This window comes from Arvicanthis niloticus, chromosome 10 (assembly GCF_011762505.2).
Source record: "Arvicanthis niloticus isolate mArvNil1 chromosome 10, mArvNil1.pat.X, whole genome shotgun sequence".
NCBI classification, from domain to species: domain Eukaryota; kingdom Metazoa; phylum Chordata; class Mammalia; order Rodentia; family Muridae; genus Arvicanthis; species Arvicanthis niloticus.
Genome location: NC_047667.1, coordinates 31,691,010 through 31,703,370, shown reverse-complemented (window position 1 = coordinate 31,703,370; position 12,361 = coordinate 31,691,010). Strand labels below are relative to the sequence as shown.

General features: G+C 40.2%; 1 long non-coding RNA gene across 1 annotated transcript; it reads right to left on the bottom strand.

Moving 5' to 3' along the window:
* Positions 1–1,627: 1,627 nt before the first annotated feature.
* LOC143443677 (uncharacterized) lies at positions 1,628–11,966 on the bottom strand. Its single transcript, XR_013112852.1, has 2 exons — positions 11,823–11,966; positions 1,628–3,211 (listed from the first exon to the last, which is right to left on the bottom strand). It is a non-coding gene; the product is annotated as an uncharacterized LOC143443677 (long non-coding RNA).
* Positions 11,967–12,361: the final 395 nt, after the last annotated feature.

Genomic DNA, 12,361 nt, shown 5'->3' with positions numbered 1-12,361 from the left:
TTTTAAGATGGGTGGTTGGCCCCATCCCTCAACTGGAGACTGTGCCTATCTACTGGAGGCGGTCTCTACAGGTTGTATTTTCCCTTTGTTGGGTATTTGGCTAAAGTTATTACCATTGGGTCCTGGGAGCTTCTTGCTTCCTTGAGTCTGGGACTTCTAGTCACTACCCCCAGCTCCCCATCCCCCACTGCTACATGTTTCTTGTAGGGCCGTGAAAGGGGTCTTGGTTTTTGGTAGAAGCACTGGCTGGAAGTAGCCCAGAGACCCTGCAAGGGACGGGCATCTATTCCAATGCACTCCCAGAATCCAGGCTCCTAACACGTGGCATAGAACTCCAGTAACCTACATTGTTCAGTCACATAGGGCAATGTAGCCCCTCCCAAAGAGTAGAGGGCCTGACTACAGGCCTCAGCCCTGAAGAGATTTACATACTAATGAAATACCTGAAGGCCAGAAGGAATAGCCAATTAAGCATTCTTCCCCAGACCCTTCCCCCTTTCTCCCTCCCTATTTAACTCAGGTCTGCCCTGAGTTTGGGGGGTGGGTGCACATCCAGATTCAACCATCATCTGTCATGCCAATAAAGCCTGTAAAACTCATGGACTTTCTCATGTCATTGGGGCTGCATTGTGAGGAACTGTGGAGAAGGCCTTTAATGAGCCGCTATAGCTGCAGACGCCATGCCTAACTTCCTGCTTGGAGGAACTTCCTGCGTTTCCAGCCACCTTACCCACAGTTTTATTCAATTTGCTAACCCTGTACTTCTCTTTCCTGTCCCTTCTAATATCTGATCTTGCCCCCTTTCCTCCTCCCTCCCATCCCCCCCTCTCTACCTCCTGTCATTGTTTTGTTCCTTGTTCTATGTAGGATTGAAGCATCTACACTTGGTCTTCCTTCTTTTTAAACTCCATATGGTTTTTGGGTTGTAGCCTGGGTATTCTGAGCTTTTGGACTAATATTAAAGGCCATCTTATAAAATATGTGTAAATTTTTCGCCTTAGGCCTTGGGCAGAAAAGCACCTGCCAGCAGGTTTGGGTCCATCTAATTAGTTACAGAGGAGGGGGGAGTTACAGTACAAAGGCCTGTTAAGAACATCCCAGAAACTGACTGGCCAAGGGAAGAACTACACCCTGTCCCATGGTACGGCCTACTAGTGTTCAAAAAAGGTAAAACAACCAATCCTGTGCACCCGCGCGAAAGTTCGATTTTTCCCTACCCCGCCCATATATAAGCGCTATGCCCCTGAGCCACGAGGTCAGTCCCTCTATCCCCTATGTGAGATATGGGGATATGGGCTGGCCCAGAGCTCTGATATAATAAACCACCTCATGTATTTTACAGCAAGACAGTCTCTCGTGTGTCCTTTGGGTGCGTGTTATCCTGTGACTTAAGTGGACCCCTTTTTGGGGAGTCCCGGACCTTTCAATATCCACTTAATAGCAAGTATATACCCTGTGTGGTTTGTGTGTGTGTGTCTAGATTACCTCACTCAGGATGATATTTTCTAGTTCCATCAATTTGCCTGTGAATTTTATGAAGTCATTGTTTTTAATAGCTGAGTAGTACTCCATTGTGTAAATGTACTACATTTTCTGTATCCATCCCTCTGTTGAAAGACATCTGAGGTTTTCTTTTTTTTTTTTTTTCCAGCTTCTAGGTATTATAAATAAGGCTGCTATGAAGATGCTATAAACATGTGTCTTTGTTATATGTTGGAGCATTTTTTGGGTATATGCTCAGAAGTAGTATAGCTAGGGCTTCAGGTAGAACTATTTCTAATTTTCCGAGGAACTGTCAGATTTGTTTCCAAAGTGGTTTTACCAGCTTTTAGTCCCACCAGCAATGGAGGAGTGTTCCTCTTTCTTCACAACCTCACCAGCACCTGCTGTCTCCTGAGTTTTTGACCTTAGTCATTCTGATTAGTGTGAGGTGGAATCTCTGGGTCATTTGATTTGCATTTCCCTGATGACTAAAGATGTTGAACATTTCTTTAAGTGCTTCTCAGCCATTTGAGAATCTTCAGTTGAGAGAGTTTAGCTCTGTACCCTATTTTTTTTTTTTAATAGGGTTGTTTGGTTCTCTGCAGTCTAACTTCTTGAATTCTTTGTATGTTTTAGATATTAGCCCTCTATCAAATGTAGGGTTGGTAAAGATCTTTTCCCAATCTGTGGGTTGCCATTTTGTCCTATTGACAGTGTCCTTTGCCTTACAGAAGCTTTACAATTTTATGAGGTTCCATTTGTCAATTGTTGATCTAAAGTTACTGATATCAGAGACCTTTGTTGGTATTATTTTAATGGATATATCTCTTTTACTCATTTATTAGGCTTCAGTTTAGAGGTAGTTCTTCTGAGAGATCTATCTATCTTCGTTATTAGTATTACTCTGTCAACTTTGTTCATAATATTCTGAGTGATGTTCTAGCCATCTAGATTAACAGACATGTGATAGTATGCTCTATTAATGCAGTTTTAAAAGTTAATTGAAATATTATAAGGCACTTGGCACAGTGTTATTTTGAGTATTTACCCTTAGGAGTAAGTCAATCAGTCAGTCAGTCTTTGGAACATATGCCACTCATAAGGAGTATTAGGAAATAGTTGCACTGATAAGCCCTGGATTTGATTTTGAAGTAAGGCTACTATTTTGATAGGGGTGTATTATCAGGATCATCTGGGGTACTCTCATCACCTCTTATTCAGTGACAAAGCGGCCTGAAGCTTAGTAGTATAACACAATCAATAATTGGCTTGGTGTGGTGGAGTTCACCTTGAATCCCGGCACTGAGAAGACAGATGCAGTCAGATTTGTGAAGTGGGAGCTAGCCTGGTCTACATAGAGAGTTCTAAGCCAGCTAGGACTAAAGAGTAAGTCCCTGTCTCAAACAACAACACTAACAACAATAACTAACAACAAACATCAACCACCACCAACAACAAAGGTTCTAGCATGCACTTACCAGGTACCCACAGAGTGGAAAAAAGAAAACTTCCTAAAGTTGTCCTATGTAGGTGTGCAGTGTCGTGCTTGCACCCACCCACATATACACACAGTAAAATAAATGAAGTAAATGCAAAATGCTTTGTGTCTAGTGTGCCTTCTTTTGTTAAAGACACTTTGCAAAATAAATCAGATGCTTTCACATCTTGAAATAGTCTTTTCCAATTTTTCTTGAACGACGAAGTTGTTTTTCCTCTCTTTTCTCCACATCTGAGAAATACAAGTAAAGAAATAGCTCATCAACACTGACAAATGGCAACTGACACTTCACTTTGAATTAAAGAGGCAACAGGGAATAGTGGGGACCGTGACAAGACACTTTTAAGGAAGAAATGACTTCTTAGTTTCTGCCCGTAATTTCCACAGAGAATGTAGGTCACATGTAGGAAATTCTATCCACTTTTTTCAAACAATATGATTGTGTTTTTCTTTATGGATGAATAATATTCCACTGTGTTTTATACTGTGTTTCCTTTACTCTTTTATTTGTTAACAGGCCTCATGGCTGAATGAATAGTGCTACGATAAACATGGATGCATAGCTGTCTCTGAGGAATGATAATTAATCATTTGGTATACACACACACACACACACACACACACACACACACACACACACAGGAGTAAGAAAGCTGAATCATGTTTATTCACCATCCATGCGATTTCCACAGTGGCTACATTAGTTTTCAATCTCACAAGTGAATAGGGTTTCCCCTTTCCCGTATCTTTTCCAACATTTGCCATCATACAGTTTCTTTAAAAATATTTATTACATTTATTTAGTGTGAGTGCATACACATGTATGTGGCACACATGTGTCATGGTGCACATGTATGAAGTCATAGGAAATCAGTTTTCTCCTTCCACCATGTTGGTCCCGGGCACTGAACCGAGATTAGTAAGTTTGGTGGCAAGCCACCTCTAGCCATCTCTCCAGGCCCTGATCATATTTTTTCAATGCTAGGCAATTCTGTCTGGGGCTAGATGAAATCTCTCGGTAGTTTTAATTTGCCTTTTCTTGATAGAAAACAATATTGAACATTTTAGAACCTATATGTTGTCCATTTGCAGTCTTTTGAGAATTAGCTGTTCAATGAATACCTGGCATAGACTTTCTGCAATTGCGCATAATATCTTTTCCCTATGGTGATTGTTTCCTTTGCTGTGTTTCTTAATTCTCATCATAAAGGAGTAATTGGACTTATTGGAACCTCACCATTTCTACTATTCATAACTCGGGATTTCTAAGGCCCAGTTCCAGTGTGTAAATGTTGGTTATTCTCCTTACTCCCCACCCCTAGCTGGATGCCAGTCTCAGTGAGAAGATGAATCTTCTCTCCTGTGTCTCTGACCTGAATCTTGTGGCATACATCTTTTAATGAGCTTGTTTCAGTGGTCTTTTGCTGAGGCCACACTAAACCACAAGAGAGACACTGACTGGCTAGGATAACATTGCAGTGTTTGCTGTGAGTTCCAGCAGAAAGGAAAAGGCAGAAATTTATGTTTTCCAGAGCGGGAAGCTTAAACATGAACTTTCAAGATGACTTCCTCTTACATTATCACACAGTGACTTTGACAAATGCAGAGTACTTCTCCAATGCCAGCTAGTGTGCAGGTCCCCGCTCACACAACATTGGCCTGCTTTTCTGTTTTGCATCTCTTTCTGTGCCACTGTGAACCACAACACCTCTCTCTCTTCCTCTTCTCTTACTGCTCACCTGCACCGTGACACTGAATTGCTGGGGGTTAGTTGCTGAGAACTCTTTTTTTGTTCTTAAGAATCTTCTGGGCTTCTTCAAGACACCCTTTTGAAGAACTTTGGAACCTTTCCTCTTATCCAAGCTGCTGAGACACTGGCTTCTGGATGGTTTGATTCAGAGTAAAAAAGATGCTGAAAAATATAACTTGCTCCTGATCTACCATCTTAGTTACAACTCTAAAAGTTGCTTTTAGCCAAGTAAACGACACTGGGTGAACACTGGATGAAGAGTTTATCTTCAGACTGCGTTTGGTGCCTTGGCTATCAAGAACAGAGATGATATAGTATAGAAAAGATAAGCCCAGGGAACCCGAGGCTGCTGTGTACTGTGATGATTTGTGTAAGTGGATTCAAAGTGTGATGCGACTTAGGTCCATCCAGACCATGGCTTAGCCAGGGTGACAAAACTGCTGTAGGAAATTTTGAGTGTCAAACTGTGACAAGAAGGCTTGGCAGACTCCATCTTCTCATTTGGAAAGCTAAACATCGAGGTTGGTTGAGCATCAATGTGCCTGTCTCCTTTAGAGAAGATTGCTCCCTAATGGTGCTGGTGGGCCCTTGAGTAACTGATGGAAGACAAGAAGACAGTCAGGTTATGAGCGTTATAAACATGGGAGGAAAGGAAGAGAAGTCATGGCAGGGAGTCCAGGTTTGTCTAAGGGTCGGAGAAATCTCCCTGGAAAGATTAATTAAGCTAACATTTGAATAACAGAGACTGGCAGGGAAAGGGCCTCCAAGGTGAGGGGGTGTCCTGTGATGTGGCCCTGATGAGGGAAGAGCTGTGACCGCATTTGAAAGAAGCTACAGCATGTGGAAAGAGAAGGTGATTTTTCTGAAGCAGGAGCCTTGTTGTAAAGGTCTTGGAAGGCCCTGTTAATGAGGCTGGCCTTTAGTTCCATGGCTGGTGTTAAGTGGGAGCATGCCATGATCAAGTTAGTGTCAGCTTTTTTAAGTAGGTTTTTTTTTTTTTTTTTTTTTTTTTTTTATAATGTATAATGTGTGGAAAAAAACAGCACAAGTCATAGACTTGCAGTTTGATTAAATTTCAGAGTGAAAACGTAACCAACAACTAGACCAAGAGCAGGAGGGCCTTTTCAGTCACTGTCTCTTCTTGGAACATCAGTGTATTAACTTCCAGAACTATAAAGTCATTTCCTGAGTTGTCCACTTCTTACACATGGAATTATAAGCATTCATTTATATCAGAGATATCCCCTGGTCCCAGGGAGACATCTTCTCTCCCTAGAGGTTTGCTTCACTCAACATTGTTTGTGAGACTTGTTCAGATTGTGCTGCCTGTACTTAGCTCAGTCTACAGTTCTGCTGCATAGCTCACCCTTTTCACTGTTATGGGTGTTTGAGCATAAGTCTGGACACTACAGGAAATAATGGGTCAGGGACATTCATGCACATGTCCTTTGTACATGTTACATACATGTTATGAATTTACATGTTATAAAATGTTATACATTACATGTATATGTTATGAATTTCTGTTTTCTACACTATGGTCAATAGAGAAGTGCAAGAGTAGACTCTAGAGGTGTAAAGAATGCATTGGAGAGATCTAGGCACTGATGGAGCTGTGGCACAAGTGAACGATTAGCATTCTCAAATCATGGACCCATGGGTCCCAGAGCTACTCAAAAGCATTGTCAAGACTTACTGATTGAACCTATGGGCAAAGATTTCTGAATTGTTGATATGGAAATTGACTTCTCATTCACCATCATTAAGCTACTCTGGTCTGCTGACCTGGAGACTGTGGATGTGTATGGTAAGTATTATTGTTTGAGTGCAGTGTGAGGATTAAAACAAGGGCATTCAGGTCATTTCTATTTACTGTCTATTGTGAATAGAGTGGCAATGCACATGGCTGCTCAAGTATCTGTAGAGATAAGTCCTTTGGGCATATGCCAAGAAGTGGTATAGCTGGGCCATATAGTAAATGTAGTTTTAGCTTTTTGAAGACTCTGCATACTAAGTTCCATAGTAGCTTCATGGATTTACAATCCCACCAACAGTGAATGAGAGCTCCCTTTTCCCCACATCTTCATCCTTGTTTCTTGTTAGTTGTTGTTTTCTTGATCTTAGCCATTCTGACCGAGGTAAGGTGAACTCTTCAGGGATATTCCAACTATTAAAAAATAGTCTCTCTCTCTCTCTCTCTCTCTCTCTCTCTCTCTCTCTCTCTCTCTCTCTCTCAAACACACACACACACACACACACACACACACACACACACACAAACACACACACACACACAGGAAACAAACATGGAATCTGGGTTATGGTTCAATTGGCAAAGTACTTGCCCTGCAAGCATGAAGATATGTGTTTGGATTTTTAACATCTATGTAAAGCCAGACACGGTAGCACATATCTCTAACCAGCCTTAGGAGTGAAGGCACAGACAGGTGGATCTTTGGGGGTGCCCACTGGCCAACCAGAACACTTCAAACTGAGGGTTTTGAGTTTAGTGAGAGAGATTCTGTCTTAAAAAAACAAGTGATAAAGGCAGAACCCTGAAGAACACCGAAGTCAACCTCTGACCTTTTATATACACATGCACTAGGAATTGCACTGATGCATACATTTGTACACACACACACACACACACACACACACACATACACACACACACACACACACACACACACGAAAAAGGGGGGGGGGGGAGAAGGAGAGGGGAAGGGAGAGAATGAACAAGAAACAAAGCAAAAACCATGTGGATCTATAGGGAAAGGATTTCTATTCCGGAGGGAATGCAAGCATTTTTCACTTTTGTCATGGTTTGATAGAGATTGAATTATATCACTTGATGGCTGGATATTGTGTAAAATAAATTGTTCTCAATCCAATTTCTTATAGACCAATGCTTTCATTGCCCAAATTGCTATTGCAATAGCTATCTTATTGGCAGTCTTAGCAATAACAGGCTGAGCTGAGTGAGCAGAACTCAGCTACTGATTTATCTCTGAGCATGGATTTAGATACAGGTTGAGATATATTCATAGAAAGCAGTGCAGAAAGTTATAGTACCTTGATTGTTAAAACAAGGACTTTAAAAATATTTGTGCTTATATTCTCAGATAAGTATAGTCCTCACCTCTCATTTGGAAATGTCTCTTTGCAATAGAGACCATTATAGGAAACCACAAGCAATAAAAATGCAGAGTTGTGGAGTCCAGTTCCAGTAGTTACATCTGCAACATAGCTCCCACACCTAAGATTCAGGGATCATTGCGGAAGAGGGGGTGAAAAATATTAAGAGCCAGAGAAGGTCAGGAAGTTTGCTGTGAGATCGTATCTCTTAAGAATCTCTAAGGTACACCCATAAAGTGTTACCAACATGATTGCTGCCTAAACATAAACTGAATAAGGACAACAATAATAGACATACTAAGTGGGAAGCCCAGGAAGCTTCAACCCTACACAAAGAATTACATGAAATTAAGCAATGTTGAGAGTCGGAGAAACTGTCTTGCCTAGGGAAGAGTGTGCCAATTGGTTATTCAATACCAAATTATCAGTCCTGAAAACATGCATAAATACAAATAACATTATACAGACTGGGCTGGTTGTACTTATTAATTTGGAAACACACACATACACAAACTCATCCAGAAAGGTATGAAGCAAAAGCCAAACTATTTGAGCTGCATCATTCAATAGCTGCCTTTAAATCCCCTACGTTACTATAAATAACCGGCCACCCATGTTTCTAATAAAGAACTTCCAATAAACTCATTGCTTTACCAAAACTGATTTGGGTGGAATCATTTCTTTGGTTCTTGGTGCCCTATCTGGGATGAATATGTATGTTTGTCTCTCCCTAGGATAAGTCACATAACAGGATGAGTTTTGAGCACAAGTATATTAGTGTTCCTAACAGCTGGATTTTATCGCCCTTGGAACCACCATTTTTAGATGTATGTCATGAAGCAAATGTGCAGTGTTCCTTGCATGGGGAGTGCTACACTGTGGACTGTGATGAAGCTGAACATTATGGATAGGAAGGCAGCCATGGGCTCCTACCCTATCATCAGCAACCATTGTCAGTTAATGGTTGTTACAGGAGAAAGTGACATTGTTTTTCAGCGGTGTAGACACTGGTGAGTTTTTCTTGCTGTAGTAAGTGGCCACTACTCATGCATATACAAGCTCAGTGGATTAACAAAAAGAAGTTAGGAAGAAAAGGGTTCAGAAGGAGAGAGAGTGAGGATGAGAGGGAAGTGTGTGTGTGTGTATGAATGTAATCGCAATATATTTCATATATGTATGAAATTATAAAAATAAAACAAACCAAAACCAATATAACTAGTCCACAAAGGAGAAAAAAAAAATCACCTTCCGGATGAGCTAGATGTAGTTCTACATGACAACACAGCAAGATAATTTCTTCAAGGTCATCTATGAAGTAGGAACCCAGAATTTAAACCAAGGCAGAGTTACACTGCTGGTTCTCTCTGACTGTCTTTATTAAAGCACCCAGGAAGAAGAATTGAACATGATTGCGAAAGTATTAAAACATTGAGTTCTAATCTTCTTCTGTGTGATAATTTGCCCATTCATCTTTTCTGACAGTGATAAACGCATAGATAAGGCTTGATTGGGAAGGAAGTCTTTGGCAGAAAAGATGAAAGTGAAATTACATTCGAACTAATTTAAAAGTAGCATTTGAGGGGTGGAGAGGAGAGTTGAATCATAGCACAATGCTCCTTAAACTGCCTGTCACCGCAAACCTCCACAAGTGACATGAGAGGGAGAGAAGATGGGCTACGTAAGACCTGTGGTCACTCTAACTCCTTTGCTCAATAAGAAATGGATTTCAAGAGCTGTAGCATATCAGATACTTGTCAAAATATCAGCCCAGGAGGGAGCGTGCCACGGAGGAATTTGACACAGAGGAGCACAGGAGCTAGAGGTTGTCATGCATGAGCATGCAGACAATTACAGAAGATTTTGAGAAAGCCCACATGAAAAGCAACTAGACAGTTTGCACATCTGTATATACAGCTCCAGATGAAATAATATCACCAGGTATTATATACCAGTCAAGATGAATTTGAAAGAGCTGAGAAATTCATCTTGTTATAAATTCTTAGGGATAACATTTGGTCCTATTCTACTTTTCTTATCAGTTGGCATGGGTTTTGATCTGTGTTGAAAGACCTCAGTTTAGAAATGAAAAGGGCACATGGCAATACAGGCTCCCCATTTCTTATATGCAATTATGAGAATTTTGGTGAGGTGAATTTTTATGTAGAAACTGATGTGAGGTTGAACTGTATGTATGCTTTTAGCCTATCACAGTCTTATTTAATGTGAATGCTCATGTATTTTTGTTGCAAAAATATTAATGTGCTTCACATGTGTATTGATTCCAGACTGTACAGTGGACATTATATAAGAGTATATATAACATGCTACTTTTGTGTGTGTGTTTGTGTGCAACTGCATATGTGTCTACAGGTAACCATGTAATGTGTAACATGTGTTTATGTGTGTGTAGAGGTCAATGGATAACCTCAGGTCTCATTCCACAGGTGCTACACATCATGGTTTTTTGGGTTAATTCTTTTGTTTGTTTGTTTTTTGTTTTGAAACAGAGCTAGCTGAGAATAGGCTCATCTGGCTGGCCTGCAAGTCTCCCATTTCACCTACCTCTGCCTCCCCAGTGCCAGAATTTCAAGTGCATCACTGCACCTGGCTTTTTGGGTAGCTCCTGGAGACTGAACTCAAGTCCTTCTGCTTGCAACTGCCTTCTGACTCAGCCATGTGCCCAGACCACATAATTGCTTTTTGCAAGTATAATTTTTTTTTGAATTTCCAAATGATTCTGGGCTAAGACTTTCCAGGGAACAGTTATGAACCTGTGCTGGCAAAGTGAATGGTCAGTAGATTTCCCATTTCTAATTATGTTATGCTTCTAGTTGCTTTGAAAATAGACATTTTACCAGGGGTTAAGATTTAAGGAGCATAAATCTAGGACTGAGAGTTTCTGAAATACTGTTCCAAAAAACCTGATTTCTTCTTTTATTTCAGTATGGGAGAGTTTTTTGAAGAAGAATGTTTAGTTGAAGCTGTGAGATATTGAAATTTTAGTAGGATGGATGTAAAACAAACAAACAAACAAACAAACAAAACAAAAAACCTAGAAACCCATGAACGCAAATTTCTCCAATACATACATTGGTTCCTACAGGACAACATTTAATTAAGCTCTTAAAGAGTGAATCAACAGAAAGAGAAATAGAACTGTTTTTCAAATGGCATCTAAAGTATAGATACAACATCATAGTTTACTTAAAGGTGTTAAATTGTACAGACTGAGTAGCTTATATTTAGGAATATTTATGTATATACATATATGCATATAACAACAGTTAAGGAAAAGAAATTTGAAAGGGAGAAAGGAGTAATATACTGGAGGGTTTGTAGGAAGAAAAAGAAAGGGGAAGTCATGTAATTATATACTAATCTTAAAAACAAAATAAAAATAATATTTCAAAAAAGTATTAGATTTGGTGTCAGATGACTATTTAAATGTTCCAGTACCCAGAAAGCAGAGACAGACATCTCTGTCAGTTTGAGGCCATCCTTGTCCACACAGTGAGTTTGAGGCCAACTATTGCAAGAACCTATCTCAGTGCAAACCAAAGAAACCATCAAGGGATACAATGATAATTGTACTATTATTGGTGTAGACTGTGGTCCAAATGCCTTTATGAAATACAAATTCTTATATGACTTCAAAGTGTCATCTCAATACTGGTTTCATTCATCTTCATTAAACATTAGCCTGTCTGTCACCTGCCATCTGCCACCTGCCACTTGGCCCTAAAAGTGACCCCATGCTGAGTTTTCCTGATGAAAACAAACACTGCCAAGAGTGAAGTTGCCCACTCACTTGCCAGTCATTTTCTAGAACTCTCCATTTACCCTCTTTCTCTAGCTATCACTTCCTCCTTTCTACTCAGCTCCTGTTCTTTCCCCTTTCTCTCACTTTCGATGGCCTCCATTTGCTTTCTTTGTTCTTACTTTAAAATCTTCAGTCACTTTTGTCTTAGTTGAAATTTTACCCAGTGTGCATTGGTGTCTCCTCTTCTGTAGCAAGTCTCCATCAATGCTGGCTTGCTAGCTTCAACTAGTATCTGGAAATGTTCTTAGCACTCGTTTCTGATACAGCCTGTAAGGAGCCTAGAATTTGGCTCTCTTTGTCAACAGTTACCAATGCCTCTTATATCTGTCAGTAGTTAAGGTAATAAATTTTTTATGGACTCTAGATTGGCACTGAGATCACAGCTTAGTAGAAGCAGAAACCTCATATAAATGAGAACCACACTAGGAAAACAACTATAATTGAAGACCTGGCTAGATGTTCAGTGGGGACAGATGTGAGTTACACCCCAGGGACCATTGCTGGCAGTGGCTACATTTGCCTATATTTATCTTCAGAAGGCCAGCAGTATCTATCTCACCTTGAAAATTAGAGGGAAAAAAATCCATGTTTCAGAGTAATGGAGAAGAAATAAGATACTTAAAAATATGTCCTTCTAAACTAGGTCTGTTTTAGGAAGTCATTTATTTTTTAAAAC